Below are 13964 nucleotides of genomic sequence, written 5' to 3'. Positions count from 1 at the left end.
CTTCCTAGACCGTCTATGAGTCCAGTGTCGTCTCCACAGCCTGCCTCTTCAAGGGTGACTTGGGCTTCCCCAGAATGCCTTCATACCTCTCTCCCCACTGCCTGCTTGGAGTGTCGGCTCCTCCAGTGAGATGTGCATTCCCGGGGCCCAGGACCAGCCTCATGGGACCCACCTCCAAGTGCACAGCCCTGTGCTTCACAAGACCCAGCATTCAGCAGGACTAACCGGACTTAGCCCAGGCTTGGATCAGTGGCAAGTCTTACCACCAATGTCTGCAGTCTCAACTCCCCCTGATGTACAAACCCCCTTGTCCCTCCTGCATGGGGCCAGGGGAAGAGCAGGGACTTTGGGGTCAACTAGACCTGGGTTCAAATTCCCCTCCTGCCACTTAACGAGCTGAGTGGGCTGGGACAAGTCAGTCAGCCTCAGAAACTCATACTCCCCTCCAGGACAGTGCGAGTGGCCATGTCCATGTCGGGGGACAGCACATGGGTTGATGGGGGCAGTCCTGGCACACAGTAAACCTCAGTGCCCACCAGTCCTGACAAAGCCCATCAAACGCTATAAGTTGCATCCAAGGCAGACAGAACCAAGAATCAAAGAAGCTTCTGCATGAACCCTTGATCAGAGCAGCCTCCAGTCCCCAGCCCCACTCATCAGAGGCCCCAGCCCGGCCTGGAGCCCACCTCAGCTCTACTTCTCCTAACATAATTTGTATGTTTTTTGTGAGGGTTATTCCACCCACTACATAGAATAAATCTTTCAGGATGTTTAAATTCCAACCTTTCTTGTAATTCCCCCAACATGTGAAGAGAGATGGTTGTGTTTCAGCAAAGGTCACACATAAAACATACCATACTGGACGGGAAAGGAGGGAGGGCTGGATTAAGAAGCAGTTGCCATCATTCATTAAGGGAAATCACAGTGCCTCCTTTCAAGGAGCACTTGCTCTGCCAGGGCTGCGAAGCCCAGATGACTGCACTCTCCTCCCCGCCACCTCAGAAATACGTAATTTAGGAGCTCTAAGCTGCACTGCTTCTTACAGCAAGGGTGTGAGGCGTGTTTCCTGAGAGCTGCTTCCTCAGGCCCACGAGAGCCCTGCAGGGCAGGAGGATCATTACCCCCACTGCAGGGATGGAGACAGGTAGAGTGAGATGTGCAGGGACTCGCCCAGGATCACACACAGCAGGAAAGGGTGGGCTGAACTTTGAACCCAGGTGTTTCCTGCTCTAAGGCCTTTTCTCCTTGCCCCCCACTCTCCTGCTCCCTGAGAACACAGGAGGATTACAGCAGGAAAGCTGAGCAGAGAAATTAGCCCAATCCAGGCAGACACTCCCCAGGCTTTGGATTCAACCCCCTCCTCTGCTCATTTGCATGTATTTACATGCCAAGGCTCCAGAGGCCTCAAGTATAGGCAATAAAATCGATTAATTTGTGCAGCCGACCAGTGGGCACTTGGCTACAGGATGCCCTCAGATCACTGTAACACACGGAATGGATTTTAGACAAGATTTGTCTCTTTGCCTCTTGGGTCAGCAGAGCCAGCCCTGAACTGGGCCCAGTCTCTACCACCAGCCTTTCTTGGTCAGAAGTGAGACGCTCAAGGAAAAAGGGTGACTTAATTTTCTGGAATAAAGAGTCTCTGCTATTTTGTGCTTACACCATAATATCCCTCTATAAAACCAGGGCCTCTCCTCTCTACAAACGCAGCAGAGGCAGACCCTTCTCCTACCCAGAGCCACCTGGATGCTCAGATAAGTCCTACCCCAAGCCCGGGGTGAAAGGACACCCCAGGCAGAGTGAGGGAAGGTGATATGGCCCAGGTCACATGGACACAACTGAGTGGTGGCAGGCTTCCCTCTGATGGGCAGCTCTGGTCACCTCTGGGGTCCACTCATTAGTGCCCAGTCCCTGAGAGACCTTGGAGGAGGAGGTGGTGGGGCAGAGATCTAGGGCTCCTGGACCATGAGACCCAAATGCTATAATGCCCTAGATCCTACAATTTCAGCACCTTTAAGTGACATGGGAGTGATCACGTGTTTTCTACCAGCCATGTTCAGAACGCCTTCTGGGGCCTGGTCTGTCTGCCCACAAGCTGGAAAAAGGCTGAACAGTGGGGTTGATCATGCCCGGATGTGTGTGTGAATTAATGCATTGAAAAATGCAGGAACAAATGAACTGACGCCTGAATGAATGTATTAACAAATGGTGTGAATGGGTAAGAGCAAGAATGAACGAATGCACTGAACAAATGACAGTGTGAACTACTGGATGGAAGGAAGCAAGTCTGCCTGAGTGAACAAGACTAGATCATACCAGACATATGCCCATTATATTGCTTTATCAGAGAGGAAACGGGCACAGAGAAATTAGGAACTTGCCCAAGGTCACACGGCTAGTACGAGAGCTAGCTGAGATTCCAACCAGGCAGTCTGGCCCCAGGGCCCACACTTCCAGCTCAGCCTTGGGCTGGTGCCAGGGCCAAGGCTTACCGAAGACTGAGCCTACCCACCTCACCCCCACCCACCCCCAGAGGACATTCAAAACAAACTAATAAAATCCAGCTCATACAGTCCCAGTGGTGCTCAGTTTCATCATGAAATCATTCCATCTTGTTGTTGGCTGGGATTTTGCTGGAAGCAGATCTTGCTTTTTCCGATGATTTTTCCAGTGGTTTATAGCTTGCTCAACTTTCTGCATCTGTAGGGGCTGGAGGGATACCATGGAGGCTGGGCGGGCTACAGATGGTTTGCTCTAGGCAGGGCACCAAAAGGAGGGAATAAATGTCATTGTCAGAGGGTATGACAGCACACACCTTCCATAGCCGCTTAGCCCTCAAAAGTCATTGTTTTGGCTAGAGAAAGAGTTTAATCTCTGCCTTGGTATTTACGTTACTTATTATACACTTGGCCCTTTGAGGTAAATGGGGATGGCAAGGGCTGTGGCCAGCAAGAGAGGGTGGGAATTCACATGGGGACAGATTTAGGCTCAGCATTCACAGCTATGTCTGCTTAAAAGTGAGACAAGTTGCCCTGACAGGTAATGAGCATCCCGTCCCTAGAAGTGTTTAAGTTATTACAAAACAGTGAAGAGAGGGCTTCCCAGATTACAGGAGGGAGTTGGACTAAGGTTATTTCATGATTCCAAGATTTCTATTTCAATTCTAAGTTTCTCTGAATGATTCCATGTTCAAAGGCTTTTGTAGAGATTCCTAAATTCTAAGATTCTGTGGGCCTGTGAGTCCATGAAGGCATCTGTGATCCTGTAATTCCAGGATTCTGTATAAAGCCAAGATGCTTAGACCTGGCAATTCAAAGATTGTACAAAAAAGCATCTTTGAGTATAAGAAAGATGTTCTAGTTCCAAGATTCTATGCAGCTCAGATGCTATGAATGGTACTAACATATCTGAAAATGCCCCAACTCTGACAGAAGTGAAGGTTGGAAGATCCAGTATCTTTAGAAGGTTTGGCTGTTCATCTCCAGGAACTTCAGCATGAAAGGGTGGGTTTCCTGGAAGTTCTTGATTCCATTCTCCCCTCTCTTCCTCACCTGGCTCAACCTGGTCTCTCCCAGCAAGGACTTAGAGCCCTCGGGGTTCAAGGAAACATCAAAGAAGTCCTTACCTCCACCTGAGCCTGGTCCACCTGCCAGCAGAGATGGGCCCTCTGGGAAGGCCTTGGTCCTTGACACTACTCTACAAAACTGCTTTCTGGATTCTCCCAGACACCCTCCCCAGAACCCTCCCCCATCCTGGAGAAAGAGGGCTAGGATACCTCTTGGCTTCTCTCCTCCACCCTCTCCGGGCCCCAAACCCAGGGCAGTGAGTATGGGCCGCATCGCTGCTGCCACTGGGATCTTCTCAAAGTGGGTGTCACCTGTGATGGTTAGGTCATTCCAGAGACTCCTGCATCCAACTCCACATGTCGAGTGGGTTAAATGGGTCTTGAAGCCCCAGGTAACAAAACTTGTTAGAAAAAACTCTAGGTAGATGTGGTCTCAGCTGAACACACTTCAGGGATTTTTCCTCTAGTATTCATTATGAGGATGGTAGGGACACAGCCTTTGCCAAGTGGGATTTTTCTAGTGTTTTTCACTCAGGATAAGCAGCTTCGGGAGCGAGAAGCCCCCTGTCGTTTCGAGTCTGTTTATTCTTCTGATGGACTCGCCCTGCCCCGCTGTGGAGGTCTTCTCCCGTATTTCCCCATTTAATTGGTTGTATTCTCAGTGGGCTCTGAGCAACTGCTGTCCTGCCAGGGTCAGCTCGGGTTTCTCTATAAAGGGATTTTATTCCGGACAGGAGAGAAATGGGAGAATAGGCAGGGAGGGGCTGGAATTCTGGAGGAGGCTGGATCTGCACTGAGCTCCCCAGGTATCTTAAGACAGCCTCCTCCCCCACCCCCACCTCCACCCTCACCCTAACCTCAGCAGCTCTTCAGCAGGCAGGCTGGGGTCCCAGGGCCACCTGCCACAGAGCAGAAACCACAGCCCAGAGCCAGGCAAACTTGGCTCTGGGGACTCCCATCTCGGTGACTCAGGGACCTCCCCTGAAACAGTCCCCAGCTAGCCTGGCCTGAGCCCCTGTGAGCTGGCAGGGGAGGCTCTGACCGGGGAAGGTGGGGCAGAGGCTTCCACAGGCTGTACAGATCCAGCTCTCAGCTCGGATAGTTCCAGACTTTCCAGCCTGTGGCTCAGGGGCCTGACAGGTCTGTACACTGGCTCTCCCTGGACCCAAAGGGCCTCTGCTCCCACCCTCCAGCTGTTTAATGTCTGTTGCGCCTCAGGGACCTCGGCTATCGTGTTCATTGCTAAATAGCCAGGGACTAGCCCAGAGCTCCTACTCTCTCCAATGCAGTGCTACTTAAAAGGAAGCCACAACCAGCCCCAAGCTGGAGTCTCTGGCAGCCTGGTGGGAGCTGTTTGGGACAGGGGCCCTTCTCAGAGAGCTGGGTTCACTGCCAGATCCAGGAAACCAAGTGGGACTGAGCCAGCAGCAGTATGACTCACTATGGGAGTCTTGAGGAAGGGACCTCCTGAGGCCTGAGCCACAAACAGACCTTCCAGGCCACAAGTGGGCCCAGAGACAACTGGTTCCCAGCCACCAGGGACTCACTTGGCCAGACGGGAAAGAGGCAGCCGGGGATCCCAGGGGCCTGTCCCTTGAGTACAAGCACACCCTCCTCCTCCACCCAGCAGCGTCCCCCACCATAACACACTCAGCCCCACTCACCCACCCAGCCCAGCAAGCCTGCTCGGAGAGTGGAGGCAAGTCCTGGGCTGCGCTTCCCAGCCTGGAGGAGAGGAACAGGGTGACTGGCAGGTTAACTCCTCCACAGCCCTGGGTGCAGAGGCCTGGGCATGGGATGAGAAGGGGAGTCTCTTGGGACCAGGTGGAGGGCACCTGTCAATCAAGGGCACCTATCAATCCGCTACCTACGGCCCTGGGGCCTGGCCGGCCAGACATCTCTCCAAGTCACTTACCCGGCTGTCTCTGGCCAGACTTGAAAGGAGGGAAGCCCTTCACCCACCCTGGCCAAGGCGGGACAGGCCTTCAGCTCAAGGCCCAGAGAACAGCCCATGGCCTCAGTGTGGAGAGAAGCCTTGTGCGGCCAGGGGCTCAGGGGGCAGATGAGAACATGCAGCCTCATCACGCTCTGGTCTGTTTTCCACTTCCCTGCCCTGAGCCAAGGCAGCTGCTATAGTAACCGCACAGATGTGGTGACACAGGCAGCTCTCGGCACAGCCGAGGGGGCATCTCAGACCCCAGAGCCTGCAGGGTCCCAGGGGGGCTCGGGGAAAGAAACTAGGGCCTTGAGGGCCTGAGGGAGGGGTGTCCTGGAAGAGAAGGAGGAAAGAAGGGAGAGAGGGAGGGAGGTTGGGTCTTGAGCCCCCACTCCCCACCATACCCTATAATGGGCACTCCACACACTCTGTCTTAGGTAATTCTCACAACAGCCCTAGGAACTTCTATTAATGTCCCCATTTTTCAGATGAGAAAACTGACTGCCTGAGATGACATGGCATGCCCAAGTCTCTAGCTGTTCAGTGGCAAAGCCAGGATTCCCACCCAGGCCTATCCAACTCCAAAGCATGTGACTTTCCTTGTGTCTCAATCAACAAAGACATGAAATAACCAACAGTTACAGACTCCATCCGACACTGAGTACGGGGCTCAGGGTCATGGGTGTAAGTTGCAGGAGGGACTCTGGACTGAAAGTGGGGAAACTGAGGCTCAAACCACGGTGTTGCACTTCCTAGATACACGGCCTTGGGCGTCTCTCAGCCTCAGTTTCTTATCTGTACAATGGGAGGGATGACCCCATCTGTGGGGTGGTATGAGGGTTAAAATGAGACCTGTGTGATGGCATACAGTGGGCCATCAACAAATGTAAGCTGAGGCAGGATCTGAGGCTGTGCTGGGCTCTGAGTTCTCTGCTGTAACCCCTTCCTCACCTGGGGATTTCCTGGCTCTGTTTTGTGCATCCAGTCACCCATCCTTCCATCCCTCTATCCATCCCTCCATCCATCCCTTTATCCATCCATCCATCCATCTATCCATCCATGCTTCCATCCATCCCTCCATCTAGCCATCCATCCTTCCATCCATCCCTCCATTCATCCCTTCATGCATCCATCCATCCATCCATCCATCTATCCATCCATCCATCCATCCATTCATCCATCCACCTATGATCCATCCCTCCATCCACATATCCATCCATCCATCCCTCTATCCATCCATCCCTTCATCAATCCATACATCCCTCCATCCATTCATCCATCCTTCCATCCATCCCTCCATCCATCCATCCTTCCATCCACCTATCCATCCATTCCTCCATCCACATATCCATCCATCCATCCATTCCTCTATTTATCCATCCATCCATCCATCCTCTTGTTGACTTCTTCAGCGCTAATCTAGAACCACTCCTCCCTGGAGGGGGACACCAGGATCAACAAGAGACTGTCGCTGACATCCAAAGGCCATTTCAGCCTAGTGAGTGCAGCAACAGGCAGAGGGATGACTGGGGTTCCGGCCTGAACAGAGGTCTAAGGAACTTGGTGGTCCTTCCATCCATCACCCACTCTCCCTTCTGCAGGAGTCCTGGGGGAAACACAGGGAGGGCACCAACCTGAAGAGGAAGTCAGGAGGGGCTGCAAGAGAGAGTGGCTAAGTTCATCTCCAGACTCAACAGAGCAGGAAGAGCATTCCAGGCACAGCATGTACAAAGGAACGGAGGTGCAGAAGAACCTGGCTGATCTGAGGAAGGGCAGGCAGCTCAGCATGGCTGGACCCAGGCACAGCATGTAGGTAATGGGGAGGGGATGGAGAGAGCAGGGAGAGGACATAGCCTGAAAGGAAGCAGGGTCAGGCTGGGAAGCCTTGAGTTCCAGGCCAAGGAGATTAAACTTGATCCAACAGAAAATTAAAAGCCACAGACAGTTCTTGAGCTGGGGCATGACAGGATAAAATTCACATATTTGAGAGCACTCTCTGGCAGCAGTCAGCAGGAAGAGTTTCGGGAGAAACAGGAGTGAGGGGGCCAGCCGGGAAGCTGGTGCACCTCCCAGGCCCAGCACTTTAGGGCAGTCTTCTCATGGCAGGTTTCCTGGCACCCCTCCACCTGCACCTACAGGGATACCCATAGAGTTCAATAGCTCAGGCTCAAGCATCAGGTGGGGGCCTGGCTGGGCAGTGGCCCACAGTCAGTCCAACTGGAGCTCAGCCCATGACTCAACACAAAAGTACACACTGCACATCCCCCACAATGGCCCAAGGGATTCCTGGAGTCACTCCTGGGCCGCTGTCAGCCCCCGAGGCCTCATCACCAGGACATGTGCTCTGCCTCCCATGTGGCAGGTCTGCAAGGGGACAATTCAGCCTCTCTCCTCCTCCCTAGGTTTCCCTCCTCCATCTCCTGTCTTTCTCAGCTGGTGACATGGCTTCCTGGTATCCAGAGAAAATCCAAGCCTCACAATAAGAACTTGCTAGATTTCCTAACGACAAATATCCAAACTCCTGGCACTCACAAGGCCCTCCCCTTCCTCCTCCTGAAGATGGAGACTGTCCCCTCCTGCTGTCTGGGGATCCAGCCTGCTCTGACCAGCCCCGCCTACCCACTGCCTGGATCTGTCCGGGGTGGTGGGGACATGTTTAATCTCTCTACCTGTCTATACTCATCCCTGTCTCCATGCCCCGTCTCTTCAGCACTGAATCATATTCAAGTCTATCATCCTACAACAAACCTGAACCTGACGTCTCCCCCGAGCTATTACCCTCTCACTTTCTCACTTTCCCTTCACTGCCCAACTTCCTGAACCAGCCATCTTTCTTGCCTGGTCTTCACACACACTCTGCCCACCTCAGTCCCCATGCTGTCCCCAAGACACTGCTCTTGTAAGGCCGCACTCATCTCCTGGAAGGACCAGGCAGTGGGCACCCTTGGTCCCTGCTTAGCCCCGGGGCAACACTCAGCCTGTGCCTACTCCTCCTCCTCCTCCCTCCTCTTGGTCCTTGGGACCCTGTCTATTTTCCTCTTATCCCCCTGGCCACTCCTTGGGCTCCCTTGCTGGTCCTTCTTGCTGTCCCTGAAATGTAGGGGTCCTGGGGCTCTGTTCCAGGTCCTCTTCCCTGATCTTCCTCTCAACTCCTCCCCCTCGGGGCTCATCACTCCCTGCAGCTTCAGTCATCTACATATTTGCCAATGACCCCCAAACCTTCACCTGCAGCTCAGGACCTGCTTCCCCTGCCCCCTGGACACTCATGGGGTATCCACCAATACAGCCACATCTAGAATCTCACCTAACCCCAAACCTACTTCTCTATATGAGGACTTTAGTGAGGGTCCCCCAGGCACCCAAGTCAAAAACCTGGGAGCCCCCCTCCACTTTCCCATCACTCATCACTGAGGCTAAGACTGAAACCCCCAAATGTCTTCAAATTGCCCATTTCTCCCAAGCCTGCAGCCACTATCCTATTCAGAGCCCCATGGCCTCTAGCCTGCATTACAGCCTCCACCTCCTGACTGACTCCTTCCCATCTCAGTCCTGTCCGCACCCACATGGTGGTCAGAGGGACTTTCAGACCCAAATCTGCTCATATGCCTTCCCACTTATACCCTACATGCAACTGTCACACTTAGGATGTCAACTCCCCACTCCACACTCACTCTACCCTAATCCAAGCAGCCATATTAATTAGCTTCAGGCCCATCTCACCACCCATCGGCACCTCCCAGGTAAAGCTAAGCCTCCACTTAGCCCCCTGACACTCCCTTCACTTGGGGCATCTGAGCCAGTACTGGCAAGACCAGGAAGAGTTCCCTTCACCTATGAACTCCTCCTTCCCTTCCACCATGAACTCCACCATGAACTTGCAGGTTCCAGCCCATATGCCCCTTCCTCCAGGCAGGTTTCACTGATTTTTGCCAGGGGCACCCACAGCAGCCTGTGCTCCCCTCCATAGCCATCCTTACACCTCGTGGTGACATGTGCTCAATACCAGTTTCTCTGCTCAACTAAAGCACCATGCTGGCAAAAACTTTGGGTGTCTCGTCCAACTCCACCATACAGGCACATAGTAGATGCTTGGTTGCCATTTAGTGGATGCATGGATGCATGGATGCATGGATGGATGGATGGATGGATAGATGATGAATAAATGGATGGATGGATGATGAATAGATGGATGGAAGAACTGATGGAGGATGATGGATGATGGATGGATGATGGATGGTGGATAGATGATGGATGATGGATGAATGAATTGATGGATGGATAATGGATGATAGATGGATATGGATGGGTGGGTGGATGAATGTGACTTACCAAATGTTCTATTAATATTTGTTGATTTTTTTTTTTTTTGAGACAGAGTCTAGCTCTATCACCTAGGCTGGAGTGCAGTGGCACGATCTCAGCTCAGTGCAAGCTCTGCCTCCCAGGTTCCCACCATTCTCCTGCCTCAGCCTCCCGAGTAGCTGGGACTACAGGCACCCACCACCATACCTGGCCAATTTTTTGTATTTTTAGTAGAGATGGAGTTTCACCGTGTTAGCCAGGATGGTCTCAATCTTCTGACCTCCTGATTCGTCCGCCTCAGCCTCCCAAAGTGCTGGGATTACAGGCGTGAGCCACCACGCCCAGCCTAATATTTGTCGATTTAAATTTACATTTTGGTGCTACTTAGCTCCCATGTTGTGAGTGGACATGTTGGACAGCTTCAGGGTATCTAAGAACCTCATAAATAATGATGATTAGCCATGGGTAGGATGAAATTTTGGCTTAATTGTCAGACTACATATCTGACAATCAGAGCAGGGTCGGACCCCCAGAGATTATGCCAAACCTGTCCCCACCAGAACAACAGATCTTTCCCCTGTGGAGGACAAAATCCCAGAGGATAAAGCCCTACTACATTCCAGGACTTGACCTGCCTCTCCTTGGTGCTCCTCACAGTCACCCCCATGAAGTCAGCCTTGTGGTGTCAGCCTACCATCAAGGACATGGTGGCTCCAAGAAGCTGTCACCACTGGGTGACACTCCAAAGCCTGCCTGGCCCAGGGCTATGAAGTTTGAGGAGGAGGTCCCTGGTGGGGACGGCCCTCATGGAGCTCTGCTGCAGATTGGGGTGGCAAGCTCTTGGCCCCTTCCCCTCTAAAAGCCATCAGTCACCTCACCCAGAGTAAAGCTCCTGAGGATAACAGCGGTGCCAATGCCAATAATAATCATAATGATAACACCAACCCCCTCTGCCCTTGGTGGGCCGACCCTGTGCCACGCTCCTGCCAGCATGCCACCCTCCTCATCTCACCAACCCTCGCCACAACCCTGCAAGCTGTTACTGCTCATCCCATATCACAGATGAGGAAACTGAGGCTCACAGAGGTGCAGCGACCTGCCCGAGGCCCCTCAGCCCCAGGCAGAGCCAGGCTGGCCCTGGGTGTCTGACTCTGGGCTTCAGAGGCCTCGTCCACATCCCTCACACTTGAGCAGCTTCTCTGACACTTTCATGCTTTTTGCTGTCCTCTCCCCCTGCACAATGTTGACTCAATCGTCCCTTTAATCCCACTTGAAATAGGCCCTCTGTTTTCCATTTGTCTCACCCTGAGCAACAATATGCATGAAATCAAGTCTTCAATCCACTAATTGCTGGTGGGTTTTTTCCTGATACTATTAAAATACATAAATGACTGGGAAACTATGACATATAAAATGTTTGTGCACCCACAACCCATGATCACCTTGTATCCCATTAAGTTCACCCCCATCCCTGGGTGACTCTGACTGCTGTTGGAGAGGCGGCAGGACCGGGAAGGACACAGCATCCCAAGTGGACGTGGCCTGGCCTCTCCCAGTCCAGCCCAGCCCAGCCCAGGGCAGCCCAGGGCAGGGCCAGTCTTCTCCCTCCTGGAAAGGCCCCACCCACGCCTGCTGCTCCCAGGCTGGGCATGGACAAAGGAAACTCTGTGGCAACTGGAGGGGGCTCAGCTGACCATGGGCTCTGTGAGGGAAGGCCCATTCCGGGGGAGTTGGGGGGGATTGGAGGGCTGTGATAGACCCAAGGGCCCCTGAGAATGGGATGCGGATGCATGTTGCGGTGCTCACCACACACACTCCCCAATACTCCTAACTCCTGGAAAAAGCCCCAGGCATGGGACGGAATTCTCACTTTGCACCACTCACAGGAGAGTGGCTGAAAGGCACTTGCAGTCCTCAGGCGAAGGAATTCTGCCAGGAACGAGGTCAGGAGACTGCAAGGGAAAATCTGATACCAAGAAGAAGGGAAAATCCTTCTCGAATTGTGGCAACCTGCCCAAGCAGCCACTGCACCAGCCGTGGGAGGAGGAAGACGGCAGGCAGACAGGCCTCCAGGCAGGAGTGGAGGCTGCCGGACTGGGAAGGGGGTCTGTTCCAGCCTGTTCTGTAGCTGGGACTTGGCCACAGTGCAGCAGATCCACAAATGAAGCCAGCAGGGGCAAGACCCCAACCCGTGAACCAGAGGTGCCCCAGAGAACACCTGAGGCAACAAAGGGGTTTCCCCATGGAGGAAGGAACACCTAGGAGCCATGTGGGGTGGACAGGCCTGGGTCCCAGTGCCAGGCCCGATCTGCTGCTGCAGGTTCATCTGTCCTCTCAGCCTTGCTTTCCCCCACTGTGAACATGGAGTAGTCCTGAAACCAGCCCAATTGTCTGTTAGAACTGATGTTTTTGTTTCTTTTGAATAGACATAGAATTGACTCTCCCAGTCTTAAAACTTGAGAAGGTTACAATTGTCTTATCTAAGTTCCTTTCTCAGGAAACCAACCATCAGGGCCCCCAGATAGTATCAAGGAGCTGAAAGTCACGGATCACTGCATCGGGACAATGAGATGCCAGACCCCTCACCCATCATGATGGTCTCACTGACCACCTGCTTCCTGTTGACCAGTTTCTCTTCCTTATCCCTCCCTAATTCTTATTCTCCTGCATGTAGGTACATTTATTCCCCACTATTGAAACCCTCGACTTTAGTTGGTCGTGACAGATTTGAGACTAATCTCCCATCTCCCATCTCCTTGGCTACAGCACCCAGTTAAAGCCTTCTTCCCCAACGGTACTCATTGTCTCAGTGATTGACTTTCTGCACAGTGAGCAGCAGGACCTAGACCACAGGCATTTCAGTAACAGCCTTACCTCCCGCAAGAGGTGTGAGGAATAGAGGAAGTTGGTCTTTTATTGGAACAATGCTTGGCTCATCATAAGCACTAATACATGTTGGCTGTTTATAAATTTATATTTACTAATTACTAGTTAGGAAATATAATACACCACAAGTATGCTATTATAAAATAACATACATATTTTATATTTATATTTATATTTCTTTTTTTTTTTTTTGAGATGGAGTCTCGCTCTGTCTCCCAGGCTGGAGTGCAGTGGCGCATCTCAGCTCACTGCAACCTCCGACTCCCAGGTTCAAGTGATTCTCCTGCCTGTTTATTCTGTAATATACAAGTATTATATATAAGTATATATACTTGAATAGTATCTACTCTGTAGATACTATACTATAAATCACCACTTATAAATTATTTACTATTACTACCACGGAAGGGCTGTGGGAAGCAAGGAGAGCAGGTTCATGCTTTCCCTCATTCACTCACTACGTATCTTTATCAAGCCCCTGGGGAGCAAAGCTGCCTCAATCTGAGGAGAGGCTAAGTGCGACTCAGCGAACACTGGCTGGCGGAGTTCCCACAGCGGGTGCTGGAGTGTCAGCTCAGTCCACATGGACAAAACGCCTTCTGAGTGCCTGACACAGCCAGCGGTGCCATCAGTGGAACAGAGCTCAGAGAGGGGCAGAGACTTCCTGAGGTCACTCAGGGCCTGAGTTTAGAGCCACATGTCACACCCAGGTCTGGGCACAGTCCCCTGAAGACTCCTTAAATCAGGGGGCTGGGACTTTGCATTCGAAAGCCTCCTCAGGACAGCAGTCTGCACTGGGGAAACACAGAGGGAACTCCAGTTTCCAAGAAGAATCGGTGGCGGGACCTTCAACCTCCCCCGAATCTCTGAAAATCAGGCACCCAGCATGGAGCCAGGAGCTTGGCCCAGCCTCATGGATGGCTCGGCTAGCTGGCCACACAGTGATAATCAGACCCCATGCCCTGTGCTGAATAAGCCTCTCTGCTCCTTGAGTGCCCCCACCCCACCCCAGCTGCTCTCCCGTCCCTGGTCTGGGCGCTGGCACATGCCCACCGCCACCCACCTTCACATCACTCTCTGGACACTCCCTGGACCGTCCCCCGACTCCCCCGACAGCAGACTCCCCATCACCCTCACGGACAGGTGCTTGCACCTCACAAGGAAGGGGAAGGACAGAGAGAAGCCACATGAGACACCCTACACCCTGGAGGGGCGATGGGAAGGGAGACGCTTTGACCTGGTGTAGGTTTTCCAAGAGGGAGGAAAGACAGCTCT

The sequence above is a fragment of the Macaca nemestrina genome, chromosome 1, assembly GCF_043159975.1.
Source record: "Macaca nemestrina isolate mMacNem1 chromosome 1, mMacNem.hap1, whole genome shotgun sequence".
Lineage (NCBI taxonomy): Eukaryota > Metazoa > Chordata > Mammalia > Primates > Cercopithecidae > Macaca > Macaca nemestrina.
This window is presented reverse-complemented; position numbering follows the sequence as displayed.